General features: G+C 43.1%; 2 protein-coding genes across 7 annotated transcripts in view; one reads left to right on the top strand and one right to left on the bottom strand.

Moving 5' to 3' along the window:
* CARMIL1 (capping protein regulator and myosin 1 linker 1) overlaps positions 1–22,603 on the top strand; it is a 323,730-nt gene that overhangs the window by 61,253 nt on the left and 239,874 nt on the right. The window lies entirely within an intron of this gene.
* LOC116761533 (cytidine monophosphate-N-acetylneuraminic acid hydroxylase) overlaps positions 1–22,603 on the bottom strand; it is a 258,069-nt gene that overhangs the window by 215,030 nt on the left and 20,436 nt on the right. For all 3 annotated transcript variants that reach the window (XM_032647362.1, XM_032647368.1, XM_032647372.1), the window contains exon 2: positions 19,417–19,551. The gene's annotated coding sequence lies outside the window, so the exon portion shown is untranslated. The remainder of the gene's footprint in view (positions 1–19,416; positions 19,552–22,603) is intronic.

Here is a 22,603-nt window from a genome sequence, read left to right as displayed (position 1 = left end):
CCCATCAGCAAATCCAAATCCTTCAAAATGTATTCAGAATCCATTTCTTATCATCTGACCGCTATCACGCTGGACCAGGCCACCATAATTTTTCACCTGGATTAATGGAATGTCCTAACCGGCCTCTCTGCTTCCAGCCTGATCCCCTTTAGTCTGTTATTAGATGTGCTCCGATCATGTCAATCCTCTTTCCATCTCATTCAGAGGAAAAGCCAAAGTCATTCCTGTGACCTGTAAGCTACTGTGTGACCTAGGCCGCCATTCCTCTCTCACTTCATCTTTTACTTTCCCCCGTTTACTTTCTCCACTTCATCCATCCTGTTTCTTTTTTTTTTTTTTTTTTTTTCTTTTTGCGGTACGCGGGCCTCTCACTGTTGTGGCCTCTCCCGTTGCGGAGCACAGGCTCAGCGGCCATGGCTCATGGGCCCAGCCGCTCCTTGGCATGTGGGATCTTCCCGGACCGGGGCACGAACCCGCGTTCCCTGCATCGGCAGGCGGACTGTCAACCACTGCGCCAGCAGGGAAGCCCCTGACTGTTTCTTGAAACAGTCTGGGCCTGCTTCCACCTCTGAGCTTTTGCAGTTGCTGAAATTCCCTTTCCTTTCCCGCCCTGTATCCATGTGGCAAGGCTCCCTCACATCCCTCAGGTCTTTCCTCAAATGTCACTTGTCCAGTGAGGCCTTTCCTGCTTTTCTGACCACCCGCCTTAACTTTCAACACCCCTCCAACACTTTGTCTCCTTTCTTTACTTTATTATTCCTTAGCATTTAGCATCATCTAACAGAGTCTACATTTTATTTATTGATCTCATTCCTTGTCTCTTCTCCCTTCTGCTAGAATGTAAGTTCCACAGGACCAGAGGTCTTTGTTCTGCTCACTGCTTATTCCCGAGGCTGAGCGCATAGGTTGCTTTGTGGTAGAGCCTCATAAATATTTGTTAAACAAGAACGACTATTTCTTGCTCTGGGCATTCTTGTGGCTTAAAGTTATTGTAAATCTGTTTGCCACAAAGCACTAATGAAACTAATTATTTTATTTCATGTTTTCTATTAAGTATATTTACTATATATGTCACATTGATTTAAGACCGTAATAATAGGAATGGCAGACAGAATGCAAATTAGAAAAGAGTTCCTACAGCTTTTCCTGCTGGTTGATTTCAGTGCGTCCCATTCACGGTACAGCTTTCTCTATACATTTGGAAATATGTCAGCTTATTTCTGTCCATGTATCCCGCCTTATTACAAAAGCAAAGAAAGATTGAAAGGAGCTGGTTGGAAATGTGATGATGTAAGTATGTTGTAATCTAACGTGCTGTTTCAAATGCTGGGTGAGATGTGAATAGACTGTATGTTATTTATGTTAATTACCTCATTTGCCAGAGGGCACTGATCACTGCCTTTTGTGCAGTTTGCATTATTCCATGCCAGAACTTTTCATTTATTACTTCGGTTCTACCTCTCTTGTTTGGGTAATCATGTCTCTAGTCCTCCTGTTGTAAGTTAATTTGTATTCTAAGACCAAAAAGCTGTCGAGAATTTGGCAACTTTCTCAAGTCAAATTAATCATAATTACCTAAATTCAGCCATTTGCTATCTTAGTAAAAGTCCATTGATTCCATGCCCCACAGGTTATTGCACAGACGCTATAAAGCAAAGGACAGAACCTGTTCTGGTACATTCTGGTTTCTCTTAGTCTATCAGAGGGAAGATTCAAGGCAACTCATGGTTCTGCTTACTAGCAAGTTTAAAAACACATTTCATTTTAGAAATTAATGTACTATAAAGTTAATACTTTGGGTGGGGTACAGTTCTATGAGTTTTTTAAAAAAAATTTATTTCGAGATTATTTTAGATTTATGGAAGAGTAGCCAAAGTAGTTCAGAGAATTCCCATGTGCATTTACCCAGCTTTCCCTAACGTTAACAGCTTACTTAACTGTAGTAAACTTACCAAAGCCAAGAAATTAACAGTGATACAATACTGTAACTGCCAACTTCATTTGGATTTTTACCAGTTGTTCCACTAACATCCTTTAAGTCCAGGATCCGATCCAGGATACTGTATTTCGTTTAGTCATTTTTCTCCTAGTCTCGTGCAATCAACAGCACCTCTTTCAAAGCTTTACATGAGAAAGTGGGTCAAGTTAATGCTGCAGGGAAGTTGTGAGGATTACACGTTTAAGGGGCTGGGTGGAACTTTGGAGACGTCCTGATCCAGGGGCTACAAAGAGGTGGCCCTATGAGCTGAATTCAGCTCATACAATATTGGAATAGGATTTGAATTAGTTGCCAACATTTAATGATTCGGAGGTTTTCCAGAAAAATCTGTATTTTTGCCTTCTTTTTAAGACATTGGTAGCTCCTGCTACCCCAGGTCTGTCCACTGACTGGGACGATTGTGTGCCTCCAAGATGTGGCTGTCCCTTCTCTACGGGCAAGTGTGTTCCACTCACTCCAGATTGTGCCCCTCCCGATGCAGCCCTGGGCTAAACCAGCCCCTCATCTTACAGGTGAAGATGCCCCAGGAGGCAGACGTTGCACGTAGCCCGCCCTGTCTTGCTTTCTGTGCTTCTCTTGGTCTCAGAGCTGGCAAGGCATGGTTTGGTCTCCCCCAGAGGACAGCAAAGATCATGGCAGGAAGAGGGTGCAGTGTCAGTGCTCCATGAGGTCTAGTCCCACTCTTAGTCTGCATGTAAACTCTGAGTTTGCAAATGAGTTCCCTGAGATAACGTATGATTTGCAGCCACTTCCTGTTTAGCTGTACACGGTTATCTAAAATATTATGTGAGTTGCTACTATGTAAAAATCAGGTGATGAACCTGAAAATCCAGCTTTGTGACTTCTCTTGAGAAGTCAGGTGACCAAGCAACGCTGGGGCCGCATTCCCACCCGCCATGGTCTCCTGGCCTGGACTCAAGTCTGTGCCCTCAGCTGGGAACAGGCTCATCTGGCCCCTGCATTCCATCTGTGGGACCCTGTGGGCATTTACAGCGTTTGCCTTAGGTTATTGGGTTGGAAACCAGGGAAGCCCCAGTAGTTTCCTTTTTGTATTCCTTTTTAAAATTTATTTACTTATTCATTTTTGGCTGCATTGGGTCTTCGTTGCCACCCATGGGCTTTCTCTAGTTGCAGCGAGCAGGGGCTACTCTTCATTGCGGTACGTGGGCTTCTCATTGCGGTGGCCTCTCTTGTTGCGGAGCATGGGCTCTAGGAACACAGGCTCAATAGTTGTGGCTCGTGGGCTCTAGAGCGCAGGCTCAGTAGTTGTGGCGCAAGGGCTTAGTTGCTCTGTGGCATGTGGGATCTTCCCGGGCCAGGGCTCAAACTCGTGTCCCCTGCGTTGGCAGGTGGATTCTTAACCACTGTGCCACCCGGGAAGTCCATCCTTTTTGTGTTTCTTGACGTTAGTTATTCTTGACAAGGAGTGATTTCAGTAATTCCTCCAAGTTGTGGAGGACAAAGGGAATTTGGGACAGGGACTTGTGATAGGCTCAGAGCCTAGGTGTGCCGAAAGTCAGCTATCTTGTTTTGTCTTCTGTGTCCTGTCCACTCTTTCCGGACATGCTGTCAGCTCCCTTTGTGTGACCTAAGGTTTAACGATGCATATCAGTGTAAAGTGTTCTGTTCAGGGGCGTTTTTGTTAGAACAGCTCAAAGTACTATATTTAAAGAACTAAGTGGAAGCTACAGTGGTGGAATTTCAGGCAGTGTCTGGTTGGTATCCCTGTAATCTCATCCCAGGAATGTATACTTCTATTTATTTATTTGTTTATTTATTTAAATTAGGAATTGTACTTAAAAGTTTTTATTTTATAGAACTGTAGTTGATTTACAGTGTTGTGTGAATTCCTGCTGTATAGCAAAATGATTGTTATACGTATATATACGTTCTTTTTCATATTCTTTTCCATTATGGTTTATCACAGCATGTTGAATGTAGTTCCCTGTGCTATACAGTCTGACCTTGTTTTTTATCCATTCTCTATATAAGAGTTTGCGTCTGCTAACCCCAAACTCCCAGTCCTTCCATCCTCCACCTCACCTCCCGTTTAGGAGCGTGTACATATAGAAGCAAGAAGAGAGCATTCTCCTTTCAGATCATTATAGAGACACGGGGCTAATTATTAAAGGGGTTTTGTACATGTAACTCTAAGGGTGTGTATCTGTGTGGCCCAGTATGGTAGCTGCAAATTTATATGGAGCTACTGAGCACTTGCAATGCGCTAGTCTGAATCGAGTTGCACCGTGAGTGTAAAATACATATCAGATTTCAGACTTACCATGAAGGAAAGAATGTAAAATGTCTCAGTAATAATTTTTATACTGATTACATGTCTAAATGCTACTATTTTGGATAATTAGATTAACTAAATTAAGTTGTTAATTTCGTCTCTTTTTTTTTACTTAAAAAAATGTGGCCACAAGAAAATGTAAACTTACAGACATAACTCATGTTATGTTTCTACTGGATGGGGCGGCTCTAGATTCTGCTGTATTTGATGGCGAGGAAGGGTGAGCAGCCTGTTTTCTAGGCTATGGTAAAGTCAAGTTCAAAGAACAAGTGTGGACAGAATGGAATGGTAAATTGGTTTCATAACTCTTGGCTTTAATAAAGTTTGTACTTCACTGATCACTGTAGTGTATTTGGTGCATTTAGTTGGATACCACGTTGCTCTATTGCTTGTTTAGCTGTATTGGTGGTGTGACACTGTTGGAAGTCAGAAGGATGCTCGTTGGAAATCAAGCTTCTCTACTGTGTCCTTGAGTCAATTATCTAACCTCCTGAGCCTCAGAGCACTTGTCCAGATAACTGGACAAGTGAGGATGGGCGGAGTAACCAAAACCATGCCGTGGAGAACGCATCCCTGCTCTTCATCTGGTCCTCTCCCTTTGTGGTTGTCAGGCACGCACAGGAGTACTTTGTAGTTTTATGTTGTTTTCTTTTTTTTAGGTAAGGCTAAGTTTTCCACTTCCTCAAACTATTATTATGTGCCTTATGGAACTTATTAAACTTAGTGGAAGATGAATGTGTATAACCCTGGGGAGCATCTGCAGGTGTTAACTGCTAGAGAAACCCTGAATGGAAGAACAGGGTACCAGGAATAATTGGTAGTTTTGTGTGTGTGTGTGTGTTTTAATCCTTTCTCCTCTGATCATAAAAGAATCAGGACCCAACAGATAGGAGTTTGGGACTCTGAAGGCTCATTGGTGGCCTGCTCACAGATAAAAATGCATAGACTGGAAAATTTTTTTTTAAAGCTTATCTATTTTCTCTTAAATCAATGAAAGATACTGCATTAATCAATCATTTTCTGGCTCAAATCCATGTCTCTTGTGCTATAAAGGCAAGTCTTATATCTCTCACTTCTTTCCCCAGATTGGCTTTGCTTGGCAGTAACTTTTCACATGATAAATCGAACTGCTTCTTGCCAGGGTAGCTCTCTGTTAGCTGTGGACGGGCTTGTTACATGCAAAGTACTCAGCTAGTACATGTAGAAATGCTTTGTAACCTACAACTCCTTTATAACATATGTCTTATTATTGACTTGACCATGGCTGCTGGCAAGGAAGTTTACTAGAAATCACCCACAGATTCCAGCCAACCCTCCTGCCACCACCTCTTGGTAGGTATGGATGGTGCTTTCGGGGTGGTCCTTCTGCTGTCCCGCCTGGATCTCAGCCAGTATCTCACGGCCATCAGGAGCCTGGCTTTACCCACTCTAGGTTCTGGTTGTCCTGCTTAGAATATCACAGCTACTCTCTAACAGGGACTCCTCTGATTCCTGATAGGCAGCCTCTCTTTCTGAAATCTTATTGTGTTAATTAATATATATTATAGCTGTACAATAACAATAGAAACTAACAACTGATTGCTTACTATTTGTCAAATACTCTCACTTGATCCTCTCAACGACCTTAGGGGGTAGATGTTGTTATTATCCCCATTATACAGATGATAAAACCGAGGCACAGAGAGGCTAAATGACTTGCCATTCTCAGGCTTGACTCGTCAGAACTCAGGCCTGTTGAAGAGTAGCTCCTGAGTTCTTGGCCATGCTCACTCTATGACTTCTGCTTAGATTGTTTTCCTTCTCTCTGGCCACTTGTCTAAGTATTTCGAGTCTTCAAAAGCAAGTTCTGCTCTGAAGTGACATTTTCATTACAGACTCCAGGCTACAGTTATCCCTCCTGATCTAGACCAAATGAAAGATGTCTTCCCTCTCTCTATGGTTTAAGTCCTTTACAGTATATTTTTTCCTGCTGATTACTTCTTGTGTATTAATCTTGACTTTTAAATTTTATTGTTAGTACTTCTAAGGTGGGGGGGGCACTTTGCATGTTTCTCCTCAATTTTCCAAAATACTTAGTATGGTGGTAAGTAAGCTCATTTGAAAACATTTAAGAAATAGGTATAGAGGGCTTCCCTGGTGGCTCAGTGGTTGAGAGTCCGCCTGCTCATGCAGGGGACGGGGGTTCGTGCCCCGGTCCGGGAAGATCCCACGTGCCGCGGAGTGGCTGGGCCCATGAGCCATGGCCGCTGAGCCTGCGCGTCCGGAGCCTGTGCTCCGCAACGGGAGAGGCCACAACAGTGAGAGGCCTGCATACCGCAAAAAGAAAAAAAAAGAAATAGGTATAGAGCCTCTGCGGCAGGCTCTGTTGGTTGCCTGACTGCCCCGTTCATCACTCCCTTGTTCATCTTAGCCTCTGGAATGGTGATTAGCGTAAGAGTGGTTCTCAACCCGGGGTGATTGTGCCCTCCGGGGGACATTTGTCAGTGTCTGGAGACATTTTTGATCGTCACAACTGGGGTTGGGGTGCTAGTTGCATGTGTGGGTAGAGGCCAGGGCTGCAGGAAAACATCCTGTAATGCACAGGCTGGTCCTCCACAAGAGAGAGTTATCTGGCCCCAAATGTTGGTAGGGCTGAGGCTGAGAAACCCTGGCCTAGAGAGAGTCATGTGGTACATTCTGGCCAACTAAATATAAGTGAAAGTCCACTGGGGCTTTCTCTGAAAGTTTTGCTGTTCTGAGACAGGAGGTATCCCTTCCTGTTTTCAGCTTCCTCTGCCTTCCACATGGGCTTGAGCCTAGAGGCAGGGCATCCATCTTATGCCCAAGAGGTGACAAACAAGAAGATAAAAGTCAACACATCTCCAGAACTTTTTCATCTTGTCTACTGAGTACGCTTCACAGTGACGTAGGGTGAGACACGTCTTTATATGTTTGTTCATTTACCGCTTGCCCTGCTGCTTGTCCCCCTTCTACAAAATGCTCCTACTGAGGCTTTTAGTCCAGAAAAGATGCGCCTCTGGCCAGACTTTCCTCCCTGTAAAGACTGCTGAGCCAGCCATTCAGTGAATTTGCCCAAGTTGTTGTATTGTCTTTACAAACTTGCTACCCGCGGATCTAGGTAGAGGTGGGGTTTGAAAAACCAGAGATTTGGTTTAACGAGAGGGAATGTTTGGGGCAGCAAGTATAAACCTCACCAAATACTTCAGCTGAAAATATTCTCTGAGTTGAGCACAAGGTCCCAGCATGGAATGATGTACAGGGTTGTTTTTCCTGGCACTTCTGCCTCTCCGCTCTCCCATATGGTAGCTCCCCTAGTTCTTAATGCCCCCTGGCAGCCATGCCCTTGTCTTGCTGGGCCTGAATCACAGGTGTTGGGTGCTGTGTAATTTTGAGTTAATTGGCCTTATTGCTGTTAGGCTCTTGTGTGGTTTCTTGAATTCATGAATTAGTCATTAAGCTGTGTTTACCAGGCAGGCACCCTGGCAATCTGTGGTCTGTCCAGCTGACCTTCTTTTAGAAGGATGCTGTTTGTGCAGCCTTTAGTAAACAATGGTGGGAAAAACAGAATTCTCTTTGGGGACCCTTTAACTGCAGCCTTTTCTTCCACCTCTTACCTTTGCAGGTGGTTTTGTGCCTTACTTGAGAATTTTAGTGGGCTTATCTATCAGGGCGGGATGGGAGCTGTGTTCTGAGACTTAACAGAGGCTTTTGTATTATTTTTGTAGCCACCTGTAAGGGTTGAGGAAAGTCAGTTATTACATGAATTTTCCCCAGGAGGACTCACCTCTAGAATAAATGAAATTAAATTAGATAACTGGGATTTCCTTCTTGGGGCAGTTGTTGTCAGCTTCTGTTTCTTTTTTTAATACAATTGAGAAAGCACTTGAAATTTCAGAGCCACAAATATGTGTCACAAAACTCAACACAGTCTGAAAGCACATAGATATTTATGGTTTATTATTCTAATTAATGTTCAGTAAGCCTTGAGAAGCTGTCATTTACTGTCTATCCTGGGTAGGGGTAAATTTCCCAGCTCAGGGTAAACAACCTGTAATTACGTGGTTAATGAGATGAGAAGCTCTAACTACTTTCTTACATTGAAGTGCCTTTCTAACAAGTAGCTGGTAACTGAAGCGAAGGCACAAGAATTTCAACCTTACTCCCTAGGGGTGGACTGATGTGGCGTGGTGGGCACATTGTCTTTGATGCTATGTTGTGAATGCTTCAGATTTCTAGGTGTGATCATCTCAGAGTTTGAAATCACACACTTTATGATTTATGCGAGGGCAGGGTGAATCTAGTTAGTTAATTGAGCGGGTTGTAAGCTTTTAAACCCCCAACTTGGACCAACTTGTCTTATTCACTGGTTTTGTTTATACAAGGAGTAACCAACAGTGCCTTACATGCACTTAAAAAAAAAACTTTCTGGTAATAAAAATTAATATTGGTTTAAAATAAAACTTAACCAATTCAATGCATGGACCGACCATTTCTGAACTAGATTATGAGCACAACTTATGCTGTTGCTGTGTCTTGGCTGTTGGCTTAAAAACCTCAGCAGAAAGTGTCATATTGGTTGTAATTTTTCTTCCGTGAAATAAGAGATGGGTTTCATTTCTGGGGGAAGCATTGTAATTGTCTTGTACTTTCAGTTCTGGTTAGATTAGATAGACAGTAGAAACAAAGAGGGAATATGAAGGTAGGAGAGGTATTACTTTAATGTGATATGTAGAAAAAATATACAGGGTTTTCTATTTTCTGGGGGTTAGAGCACATGCTAGAGATTAAAACGAAGTAAAAGTTAGGAAATTAATCAAATAACACATTACCTATAAACATTACAATATTTGTAAAGCATATCAAAGGCTGTATAAAGTTGGGACATTCAGAGCCAATCTATATGCCTCAGTGATAGTTGGGTCATACGGAGTCATTATTATAAGGAAGTGATGTATCTCTGAAGGAGGTATAAGTAGTCTCTAGCTGCTTATATGAGAAGCCATAGATTGTTTAAGGCCGGTCCCCTAGCAAACAGTGGCAATGTGTACCATGCATTTCTGAGAAATAAAGCCGGGAAATGTACAGCAAAACAACGGAACTTAGTATATAAGCAATTTAAGAAATATGACATGAGGAGGGTCCAACGATCTGAACAGCATTCGTAGTCACGTGCAATTCATGTATACTGGCGTTGTGCTTAGAAATCTCTTAGGATAGCAGTTTTATTATGTGGCCATTGTGACCAAGAATACTGATTGTTTCACCCAGTTTGGGAAGCTAACTGTGAATGTATAATCGTGCTAAGTTTGATTTGTTCTCTGCTGGGTGTGCATTAATTATTGGGATCATGGTTTGTCCTTTTCTGCCAGGGTGCACAGAAAAGGCTTCTTGAGTGCCTTAAAGGGAAGGCTCCCTCCTGCTGGGCAGAGGTCTATGAAGGCCGCTGGGGCTAAGACTCTCCCATACTGGCCAGAAAGGGAAGCCGGAAGGACTTGGACTCGCTGATTTTTGCTGACACCATTCAGTCCTGCTGCTGGAAACCTTTAATGAGCTGGCGTTTCAGAACCGCGTGGCAGGGCAGGCTGCTTTCTCAGACACACACAGCTCTGACGGCTGGCTTCCCTTAGCTCACCGAAGCTCTTTCTGCCTGGCCGGGAGGATCTCCTGGCTGACTTGCCACTGGACCCAGGAAGGCAGGAGCATCAGCCATTAGGCTGGCCCAGTGCTCAAGATAAACGTGAAGATACTTAGCAGAGCAAGACCTGGAGGCAGGCACACAGCCTCTCCTCAGTGCAGCGTTTCAGGCATGTGGGTTTGTGTTTGGAATTGGAGAGGAGATGCTCTGATGATCCAGCAGGCTTTGAGCTCCAGTGGCATACTAATTTTTTTTTTTTTTTCCTGTTGCTGGGATTGCCTTCCGTTGACTATGGAAGCAGAGGAATCGCAACGGGAATCATTTCCTGTGAGTGCCCTAATGTGCACAGTGGGGGAACCAGGAAGCCCACCTGGAGGCTTTAGCTCATTTCTGAAGCCCTGAGTCTGGCTCTTCCCTTAGGGTTATTTGGGCCAGTTGTTAACTGTGTTTCCCACTGTGTAAATGGAAGGTTTGGCCAAGTCTTCCTGAATGCTTTAGTCTTTTACAAAAACAAAAGCACTTAAAAAATTTTTTTTTGTTTTAAATTTTTAATCTTTTTGTTTTTTGGTCATGTGGTGTGGCATGCGGAATCTTACTAGTTCCCCTACCAGGGACTGAACCCGTGCCCCCTCCATTGGGAGTGCCAGGAAAGTCCCAGCACTTTTTTTTTTTTTTTTTTTTTTTTTTTTGGTGGTATGCGGGCCTCTCACTGTTGTGGCCTCTCCCGTTGCAGAGCACAGGCTTTGGACGTGCAGGCTCAGCGGCCATGGCTTACGGGCCCAGCTGCTCTGCGGCATGTGGGATCTTCCTGGACCGGGGCACGAACCCGTGTCCCCTGCATCGGCATGCGGACTCTCAACCACTGCGCCACCAGGGAAGCCCCCCCCTTTTTTTTTAATGAAAAAAGTTTAGCTTGTTTTTGAACCTGGCTTTATTGACCTAAATGAGCTTAGGCAGGTTAAAGGATAAAAGGGAGTGCTTTTGCTGCAGGTAGGCAGGGCCTGTCACTTTGCAGGTGCATCAGTGTCCAAATGGGAGCCTCCAGATAAGATACGAGTCAGCCTCCTGGAGAGGTGAGGGGAGCAGAGTGCCACAGTACAGTCATTGTTCATTGTCCTCCCACTTACATTATTTTAATATGATTTTTAAAAAAAATTATTTATTTTTGGTTGCATTGGGTCTTTGTTGCTGTGCGTGGGATGTCTCTAGTTGCAGTGAGCGGGGGCTACCCTTGGTTGCGGTGCGTGGGCTTCTCATTGCGGTGGCTTCTCTCGTTGTGGAGCACGGGCTCTAGGTGCGCGGGCTTCAGTAGTTGTGGCACGTGGGCTCAGTAGTTGTGGCGCGCAGGCTCTAGAGCGCAGGCTCAGTAGTTGTGACACGTGGGCTTAGTTGCTCCACGGCATGTGGGATCTTCCCGGACCAGGGCTCGAACCCATGTCCCCTGCATTGGCAGGCGGGTTCTTAACCATTGCACCGCCAGGGAAGCCCGCACTTAATTATTTTAAAAACTGCACAGCATTTAAAATTCTATTAATAGAATACTGGATTAAGGATAGAGTACCTAGGCTTTCCCTCCTTCTATCAGTGTTAAAAGGAATTTAGGGAAATCACTATTTCCTGTGTTCACGAATGGGGGAGGGAAAGAAACAGACCACTTTTCTCCCGTTGAAATCGGAAAAGAACATCTTGCTGCAAGGAGAGTATAAAAGATACCTGAGCTCCTTGTAAGAAACCTTTCATGGACTGTTAGGGCGTTTCAGTTAGTCGGCAGGCAGATTTAGAAATTTTCTGTTGACTTTCTTATCTCCAATTTGTTGAGTTTGTCGGGGCCGGAGTTCTGGAAGCTCATTGGGATCTCTGCTAAACCATAGATACTTTGTTGTTGTTGTCGTGTCAATTTCAGCTCAATTACAAGAAAACATTTTTTTTAACCAAAATACTTAATATTTTCGCCATAATATTTTCTGGGCCAAGAAGAGGGGAAGGCTGAGACAGTCAAGGCAAAAGCTGCTCAAATTATTGTAACCAAGGGGAGAGATGCGGTCCTGTGTTGCTGCAGGGAAGGACCACAGAGAAGGCAGAGTGGAGGGCCAGATTGACATCTGTCAGTTGACATCTGTCAGTTCATTTGAACTGGAACAATTAGACCTGGCCTTATTCATACTGAGAAATGGATGTGTGTGATAGCCGTATTCCTGTGATGTGGGGATTATTCACTGTGATGGAATGTCTAAACCATTGCTCAGTTCTCCACAGCAGCCTTGAAAACCAGGAATGCTTGCGAAGCTAGGTTCTGCCGGTTAAATTGATGTTCTATCTGAAACCCATTTTGTTTTCAGACATGTTGGAAATGTTCCTAAAATGCATGAGTGTGCCTTGGAGGGGAATGCTCAGTGAATTCACTTTATTATACTTTCGTGATACATTTTTCTGGTACATCAGGGGTTCATGATAAATTCTTCTTTTCCAAATCTTTACATAGAAGATGTGTATAATTTAGTTAATTTCCAAGTGCATATTCCTCAAGTGCTTTGTGTATTTGTTTTTTGCGGTACGTGGGCCTCTCACTGTTGTGGCCTCTCCCGTTGCGGAGCACAGGCTCCGGACGCGCAGGCTCAGTGGCCATGGCTCACGGGCCCAGCCGCTCCGCGGCATGTGGGATCTTCCCGAACCGGGGCACGAACCCGTGTCCCCTGCATTGGCAGGCGGGCTCTCAACCACTGCGCCACCAGGGAAGCCCACTTTGTGTATTTTTTAAAGAGCCTGAATGTTTGTTTCTTATTCATTCTTCTAATTTCATTCTTTTAAAATTATTCTGATTAATTCCTTTTAATTTTCCAGTTGGTTTATGGTTCTTCAAGTTGAGTATGGGTTATTTCTATAAATGGAAATGTGTCATTGTAAACCAGTGTCTCTGGCCTTGAGGTACCTGTGAATTAAATGGAGCTTGTTTTTGATACTGTCTGCCTCCCTTTTCTCTTCCTTCTTCTGCCCCTCCCTAGGATTCAGGGTCTTCACCTTTCTCTTGCCCTCATCCCAGCCTGATCTCAGAAAACTCTCTGACATTCGAAATTCACTTAAGCTAAAGTCATCTTCATGAAATGACAAATTTAACTCGTTCCCTCTCCCAGGAATAATCGCAGTTACAGCTTTTTTCCTTATTTTTGGTATGCAAGGCCCTATATCTTGCTAATCGAATTTCAGGACCTAGAGTTTTGAGTACAGATGTTTTTAGGCTTGAGCTTATTCCTTATAATCATACCATGTGGTAAAGTGCTGTTTTAGTTGTGAGTAGCTGCCACTCAGGAGGAGACAAGTTTCTGAGAAATGTTCAGAAACTTCTAGAAAGGAGCACTTTTGTTTTCTCAGCTGAGACTTAAAAAACAAACAACAGCAACAACATCAGGATGCTGCTTCCCCTATGCCTAAAGTTGTCATCCTGGAAATTGTACCTGCATTGTATCGAATTCAGCAAACGTTTATTGATGACCAATTGCATGCAGTTAAAACTACTGTGCTAGCTATAGAAAAACCATCCATTTCTCTTCTAAAGTACATAGAGGGTGAAGAAATTTGGTAGTGAGTAGCTGACCGATGTAGAATGATTTTTAAATTTCTAGACCTTGGGAGTATTTCTCAGGATGCCAGTAGGTATAATAAAATGCTTTTGTGAACAAGTAAATTTGGAAAAAGCTGAGTTAAATGAAGGGGATTCCTGCCCCTCGCCCCCACTAGAGCTCTCCAGTATTTCCCAAATTTACTTGACCGTGATTTTAAAATTTCGCATTATCATTATTGAATTATTAGTCCCTGAGGGGGACTGGTGTTCCTTGGTTGGAGAGTAGTTTGGAACATGTTGCTCTGGATCATGAAAGTACTTTTTCTCTCTTTTTTATTAGTGTGTATGTGTTTATTACTCCCAGATAGAAAAAACGTTCTTTAAATAGTGTGGTAAATGGATTCCTGTCAGTAAGTTTCTCCATTGGTTATATAAAGAGTATGTGTATTTCACTTGGATATTGGTGAGGTTTTGGAGGGCTGGGGTCCGAAGATGGTGGTGGTGATAACCTCTGTGGCATGAACCCCCACGTGGTGTGCTCACTCAGGGATGGTGCTCAGCATTTCTTCTGGAATCTGAAGCCGGAAGTAGGAACTTGCAGTTCTGGTTTATAGGTGACAGATAACTTGCCCAATATGCCACTTAGGGAGTGTTCATGACATGCCAGCCACTTTTTTTTTAAGGTGATGAGATTTTTTTTTTTTTTTTTTTTTTTTTAAAGAAGACAGAATTTATTAGTGGGAAGGGTCGCTGCCAGAACAGCGGGCCGACTTCCTAGCAGTCTGGGAGAGCCGAGCCCGAGATTTTTTTTTAAATACTTATTTGAGATAATTATAGATTCTTATGTAGTTGTAAGAAAGGATAGAGACCCTGTATCCCTTGCATCCATTTCCTCAAGTGGTAACATATTGCGTAACCGTGTTACAGCTTCACAATCCAGAAATTAACATTGATACAATTATCAATCTTATTTAGATTTCCAAGGGTTTACATGCACTTGTGTGTGTGTGTGTGTGTAGTTCTATGCAGTTTTATCACGTGTGACAATTCATGTGACCGCCATAGTCAAGATACCGAGCAGCTCCATTCCAAGGATACCTCATGGTCCCCTTCTAAAATCATAGCCAACTTTCTCTCTATCCCCTGCCCTCAGCCCCGGCAACCACTCAATCTGTTGTCCTCCTCTGTAATTTTGTCATTTCATGCATGCTCTATAAATAGAATCACACAATAATAACCTTTGGCGATTGGCCTTTCTCCATGCTGTCCCCTTTTCATGCACAGCTTCCAATCTTTGCAACCATCTAGCACTGTACGGATTATGAATCCTCTACCCCAGTTGAGGAAGCGAAGCCTCGAAAAGGTGAAGTGGCACAGCCACGGCCACACAGCTAGTGGAGCACAGAGGGGGCCCAGGTGTGCCTCTTAGTCCTGGGGCCTCTCACTCTGCCCTTGACCTTACTCTGGACTCTGGGGATTCACAGTCTGTTCTTTTACGTACTCAGCTCTCCTTTTCCTTCCCCTGTATTCAAAATTAGAGTTCTTGGCTTTTTTTCTTTTTTAAAAAACTGTAACTTTTAAGAAAGCAAATTGGATCACATTCTTATTTTGGAAGTTCAGAGATGGGTACTTTTTCCCCTCCATCTCTGCTTTGAGCTTGTTACCATTTTTGGAGATTTTTTTGCTGACCTCACTACCTTGACACCGGAGCACAAATGAGGAGGATGTTGTGGTGTTAGGGGAGAAAGGTAGAGATTCCTGCACGCCTTTCCTTGAATCCATATATAGGCATCTTTGACTTACAGCATATCTGAGTGCTGTACTAGCTTTGGTTGCTGTGGTACTAAACATACTCCCAGGGCCCTTGGGACTTAACTCACTGCAAACAAGAAGCTGTCAGTGCATGCAGGGATGGGGGAAAGCAAAACACATACATTTCTATGAATCACAGTCATGTCAAAGGCTATATATATTTAAGAGAAAACTCCAGAACTGTAAACAGTGAAGCCTTTTGAAATCTCTATGTGGGATACAGTCTTTAACAAGATTATGGAATAGTTAGCCAATTCTAGATTTTTGTTGATCACTGAACCCAGCAGGCACACTGCTCTTTCAGGGCCTTTGAACTAGCTGCTCCCTCTGCCTGGAAAGTTATTTTCCAGGACTCCACCTGGCTTGGCTCCTTCCCTAAACCTTCTTCAAGTCTCTGAACAATGTTACCTTTTCCCTGTAGTCTTCCCTGATATTTAAAGTTATAACGCCCCCACCCCATTCTCCTTACTTGCTTTATTTTTCTCCATCACACTTTGATCACCATCTAACATGACCTATGTCTTATTTATGTGACTGTATTGTTTTCCCCCGGTAGAACATGAGCCTCCAAAAGGCAGGAATTTTTGCCTATCTCATCCCTTGCTGTATCCCCAGCATCTTAGAATAGTGCGTGGCAAATAGTAGATAATGGATATTATTCAAATAAATGTTTTCAAGAGTAAAGATTTTTTTGAACTAAGTTGTAGGACACAGTAGAATAATCATGTCTGCACAGGTCAGCTCCTGGTAAAGATTCTGCTCATTTAAAAATGTTGAGTCAGTTTACTACAAGTGTATACTTCTCTCGCCTATGCAGAAAATGTTCCTAGCAGTGACTTTTCTGTTGGAAAATGATCGACTTTGGGGGAACTCTTTGAGATGTAAAGGAGATTAACCAGGCGATCTAGATAATTGAACCTTGCAAACTGTCCTAGAAATGTTTACCCTTCTGCCAGATTGAAGCATGACCACCTGTGTAATTACTCACATCAACATTCCAGCATGTATTTGGTGAGCTGCACTCTGCAATTTTGCAATGAAAGTATTCGCTCATGTTGGCTGCTACTGTGTAAACGGGTCTCCCTCATACGTTCTGTTAGCTTGTGTCACTGTTTTGATCTGGGGGGTATGGTCCAGTGCTGTAGAGCATTTACTTTCTGGGTGAAAGGAGAATCCACGATGGAAGTAAATTATTGGTTTAAATTTTTCTTTGGGGGCTGTTTTTGTTAGTGCAAAGAATGGAAAAAGACGTAAGTATTGCTCTCGGGATACTTTATGTAATATATGCTCTGGTTGAAAAAATACAGTGTTGTCTGTACAACAGCGTTGTAGGGTAGGGTGGAATTGGAAGCTTCCGGGCTGGATGAAGGTCTGGTTTCCCTGGGACTGCTTGAGTGGTTTGGGAGTGAGGTTTGGAGGGTGGCAGCAGCTGAGGAGCAGGAAGGGGGTGTGCTGTAGCTGGAAAAGGCCTCCTAAGGGAGAGCTAGTACCCCCTCTCCCACTGGTGCCTGCAGGACTTCCAGCTCTCTGTGGTGTGGCTGTGTGGGTGCTTCCTATTACTTGGCTCTATATGAGTTAAGAATGCCTGGAGAAAACAGAAACACTAATTTGAAAAGACACATGCACCCCAACGTTCATAGCAGCATTACTGACAGTTGCCAAGATATGGAAGCAACTTAAGTGCCCATCAACAGATGAATGGATAAAGAAGATGTAGTATATATACACAATGGAACATTACTCAGCCATAAAAAAGACTGAAATAATGCCATTTGCAGCAACATGGATAGACCTAGAGATTATCATACTAAGTGAAGTAAGTCAGACAGAGAAAGACAAATACTGTATGTTTTCACTTATATGTGAAATCTAAAAAACAAAACAGAAACAGACTCACTGGTACAAAACTAGTGGTTGCCAGAGGGGAGAAGTGTGGGGAGAGGGGCAAGATAGGGGAAGGGGATTAAGAGGTATAAAATAAATAAGTTACAGGGATGTAATGTACAGCACAGGGAACATAGTCAATATTTTATAATAACTTTGTATGAAATATAATCTATAAAAATATTGAATTACTATGTTGCGCACCTGAAACTAATATAATACCGTGAGTCAACTATACTTTAATTAAAGAAGAAAAGTGCCGGGAGGAGAAGGCTTGGAGAGGGAAGAGTTAAGGGAGAATGTTAAGGCAGCAAGAAAGTAATTCATTATTTTGAGACAGGCCCCACGTGTGAACACTTGGCTCCCAAACAACTCACACTTTCCTTCATTATCCACAGACACCCCCAAACCACCTTTCATGTACTGGATTCTGACTTTTCTATGTCAGCTGAACGTTAAAGAAAATTCTGTGTACAGCTGTGAGGGAAGTGCAGCGAGTTCAGTCATTCAGTATGCTGAAAGCAAAGAATCCTGACGTTCATTCGAGCTGACTGGAACACCTTGTCTTTGTTAGTAAAGTTACTACTGAATTTAAGTAACTAATAGAGGTCAGACACCACTTAATTTCTGAGCCTAGTCAGCTAGCTGTCCTTTCCCCAAGGGAAATAAGCTCAGTTGCGGTAACTTAAATCACACTTTTCCCATTTCTTGAAATCATTTCCATTACCCTGCCCTAGAAAAAGTCGGCGGCTGCAGAAAGAAGGTTGAGACAGAATTATAAAGCCATTTGCATTAAATGAGCTTACTACATCACTCTTTGAGCTCCTTGAGCAGACAGGTAACACCTCCTAATAAGCACCAGATGCATACAGATCACAGTTTTTCCAGTGAAACTGAAGGTGGGCAGTCAGTTTGGGGAGACAAAACAGACATGAGAATCTCACAGAACACCCAGTGCAAAATGACTTGGCATAACCAACGGCACAAGAACTCTCTGATAATCTGTGAATCTTCCCACTGAAGTGTGTGAATTGGGCAGTCTTTACTCAAGCCCTCTCCCTGCCCGCCCTTCAGAAATGGCGCAAATGTCTAGATGTGGAATTAATGAGACTTCCGCGTGTCTGCAACCTTACTTCACATGTATGTCATTGTCCCTTGTCCTAGGCTCGTGTTTCTCCATCCAGATTTTGAATCAGCCAAAATGCTTGTATGGACCACTGTGTCATTTAGCATGGTACAGTTATTGATTTACAGTAAGGAATTATAATGAAGCGTTCTTTTAGGAGGGTTTTGGTTTTTTGCCATTTTAGCAAAAAATTTTTCATGTGGTCCTATTTGCCGGTCATTTTGGCTGAGTTTTAAAAACCTTTACATGATTGGATTACACATTCTTTCTATCTTTGCTCTAATGGGTGAGTTCAACTAGTCAAGTTTATCTGAATTTTTAGGGGACTCTTCTTAGGCTCAAATGACTAAGTCTGGTGTCCATACGGGGCCTTCGTTAAAGGCTGGATTGATCTGTCTTGGACCTTGTTCTAGGGAACTCTTCTTGTAAGTCCCAGATGGGAGAGCTCACTATAAGCTGGCTTTACCCGTAAGTCTGGCCCCGGGCGTAGATGCCATTAGAGCAACGCTTAGTGTCTTGGGTTTTAGTTTTATTCTTAATCCGTGGATCATACTTGCAGTCTACCTAACAGTTGAATGTAACGCTGTATTTTGATTTTTTTCCCCAAGTTATTTCAGAAATTACCACAGCTGCTTCTCAGTTACTCAGATGCTTAAGACTCCTGTTTCCATGCTGCTCAGCTGCTGCGGTTTTATTAACACCACAGCTGTCTGGGTGTAGCTTCTACCCTCACCCCATCCCATCTGCCACCTCTCACTCCTTCCTCACTTGCTACGCTTCAAGGTGGCAAATTCCCAAATAAGCTTCTGACTTCTCACCCTTACGGGCCTTCGGCTCATAGTAGCTTCTTTCACTGGGAGCACTTCCTTCAGGTGGGACCGTACCATGGGGTACTGCTGCCTCTCCAGGGCCTGCTTTGTACGGTAAGTGTTGATTCTTCCCCTTCCTTGACTTGGAAACTTTTGCAAGGAAACTGAAAGGTGCTTTCAGATTAAGCAGCTGTGGCTCCCCCCCGCCCCCATCCACTTGTTTTTAAAGCTCAAAATCTTACTGGAAAATAGGAGGGTTGTAGTCAAGGTTTCATCCATCTCTGAAGGATGTCGCTTACCTTGGATACCCTTCTTCCTAAAGGTGTTTCCAGTCTTGGCCTGTTTCCATATGGGTAGCGTCCACAGGGGGCTGGTTTTCCTTGCCACCTCTTTTAAAGCTTATCAGACTGTCTCTCCAGTGCTCACCCAGCAAGCTGTATAGTAAGCAGAAAAACAAGCCCATTAAACTAAGAATCCAACGCTGAATTTCTCTGTCCCCGCCAACCTCAGTAGAAAACAGTGACAAAGTATGTATGGAATATAATTACACGATGCATATACTTAAACACTTGAAACCAGCATGATAGGGGACCTTCTTAATGCTTTTCCAAGTATGGAATTTTCATTTCAGAATGGGGAGCTGGATGCCTGCGTTTTATTTAATCCCTCATCTCACTGGGAGTAGGAGGGAACAGGTAAAGGAGAGGAGAGTCTTCATTTTGACCACAGCTCCAAGGTTCCGTAAGAGTCATTTTGCTACCCGTAGAGTAGACTGGAACAGACCTACTCTCCTGTAACTGTTTATTTTTGAGGGTGTGTAGTCATGAGCTCAGTGGTCAAAGATAAAGCCACGCATCGCCTGGATGTTCAAAAGAAGCGTGGAAAGTAATTGTAAACTGTTTGTGTGATATGCTTGCTCATAGGAGTGAAAAATATGGATATTCGGTATTTTGTACCGTCCCAATGGAGTCTTGTAGTCACTCTGTGTGGGATGGTAGAGCACTAGGAGATTTGTCTGCCTCAAAGCTCTCCCACTCTGTGGGCTGTTCTACGTAAGAAGTGGAAAGACCAAAGCGTAGCTAGGGGTTGAACTAGAGTTTTGGTCTACGAAGCAAGTTTCATTGAGTACCTTCTGGGTGAGAGTTAGAGTATCATTTAAGGACATTGGCCTTGGAATCACAGACCCCAGTCAGAATCCTGGCTCAGCCACTTTCTAGCTGTGTGGCCTCCAGCAAATTTACCGTTTTTGTCTTAGCTTCCTCACCTGTAAAACTGGAAAAGAGTGATAATGCCTACTCATAGGATTATTTTGAGAACTAGATAAGATGACGCACACAGAGCATTTAGCACGGGGCCTGACTCACTGAGGGCTGTTTGTGGTTAGTGTCACTGCTGACCTACGTATGGAAAAAATACATAATGCGAGCCCAGTGAGGGCATGAGACACATGTATACTTTTAGGAAAGAGAGAGGGACTACCAGCCTGCTGTGATGTGGATGGGAGAGACTTTATGGAGGGGCTGGGATTGGGGCCGCCGTGTTGTACAACTCCGGGAGCAGCCTTCACACTATCGTCTTTGTGAATGGGTCCCTCTGACTGCTGCAGGTGGACTGGTTGGGATTTTGAATGGGACCGTGAAGGATAGGTGGCATTTGGATGGATGGAAGAGGGGTGAGGGTATACTTGGTAGGAATAAACAAGGTTCTTTCAGAGGAAGGTGAGGCCTCCCAGCTGGCAGGAGAGCTGTTTGCACTGAGGATGAGTAGGCAGGCTTTGAGGCTCCAGGTGGTTCCGGGAATTTGCTGCTTTCCGGTTACAGAAAGCTGGGTGGAGTGAACCTTCTGGTGTAATGGATACAGGTCAGGGGGAAATGCGTGTGTTCTCTTCCCACTGTCTTCACTGAGAATTCCTTGTGTATGGCTAGGATCGCATATTCCCCAAAAGGCACTTTGCTGTGATAGCCTTTTAGTCTGGATAAGCCGACGTATCCAAACAAAACACTCCCTTATTTTCTCTACAATTAAAAAATTTTTTCTTTACCATTACTCAGACCTCTTTCTCTTAAATACCACATTTGCTCCATCTGTGAAGAGACGAAGGTGTTGTGCGCCTTGTCCCCTGCTTCAATTGGAACAGTCTTAAATTTCTTCTTAACTTCTCTATGCAGTTTTTCCTTTCCTTTTCTTACCTCTATGAAGTTTATTCTGCTCTCTATGGGCTCTCAAAGGCTTTAAGAAAACCATGGCATAAGTTAGGTGGCAAGAAAAAAATTTCCTTATCATTAGACTTCTGTTTTTTTTTTTCTTTTTTTTTTTCGATGCATGTCTTTGGTAGATTTCAATTTTGAGGATATAATAAAACCATAGTGGCCAGAAGTAAATAGTATATTCAATTAACTTGTAAATAACTTTAGCTCCGTAAACCTTCCAGCTATTTTAAACGACACAGTTTTATTGGATATTAAGTATTACATGATGCCGTAAAGCAGGGTCAGCAAACTTTTCCTATAGAGGGCCAGGTAGCAAATATTTTAGGCTTGCACGTCAGTTCTCTGTGGCACGTCCTCAGCTCTGCCTTTGTAGTATGAAAGCAGCTATGGACAACAGATAAATAGTTGCATATAGCTTTTTGCAATAAAACTTTATTTATAAAAAAAGATAGCAGACTGCTTCAGAGAGTCAAATTTGGTCCACTAACCCTGCCCTAAAGGAAAGAGATTTTGTTGGATTGGAAAGGTAAGTGGCAAATTAAAAGTAGGCACATCACAACATTTTCAGATAATTAATTCCACCCAAAACCTTGAAAAAATTTTTCTCCTATTGTTTGGATTAAACTTCATGTTTAATAATGAGTTTGTGAATAAACCCCAAACATCTTTATCTATAGTTTTTTAAAAAAATCTAGGATCTAAGGTTCAAAACAAGCCTCTCTTTATTAAGCAACCATTTATTGTTTTCTTTGTACCAGACACTGTGTAGGTCATTGGAAGTTCACAAATAATTTAGGCACAGACCTTTCCTCTAGGGAGCCACAGTCTAGACAGTGCATCGTTGTTGCCAAATGAGGGCCCATGCCTTGGACCACATCAAATTTACTGCTCAGTGTACCAAGGAACCTGCATCGAAAAAGAGACTTTTTGCGGGGGGGACACTCATCTTTTCTTTCTCTGTTGTATATCCACTTGGGACTTCTGTGTTTTTGTTTCTCTTTATTTGCGTGTTGTTAGAAAAGTCTGCTCAAAGAATTTACAAGTGGTGAAAATATTTATTTTGGTACTCGGTTGCCAGCACTCTCAGTCTTGATAATTCAAGAGGTTGTGCGTTTTCGTGCCCTTTGTAGTTTTAACTTAGTCACCTTACATCATTTTGTGAATTTTTGTCAGCTCTCCCCATCAAATTATAGACCAGCCCCACCAGATTGCAGAGGGTAATATGCTAATAGTATCGAAATACACAGGTGTAGAGAATTGTCCTGTGTCTAGTCAC

The sequence above is a fragment of the Phocoena sinus genome, chromosome 11 (assembly GCF_008692025.1).
Source record: "Phocoena sinus isolate mPhoSin1 chromosome 11, mPhoSin1.pri, whole genome shotgun sequence".
In the NCBI taxonomy this organism is placed as follows: domain Eukaryota; kingdom Metazoa; phylum Chordata; class Mammalia; order Artiodactyla; family Phocoenidae; genus Phocoena; species Phocoena sinus.
The sequence above is the reverse complement of the archived record's forward strand: the minus strand, read 5'-3'. Positions and strand labels throughout refer to the sequence as shown.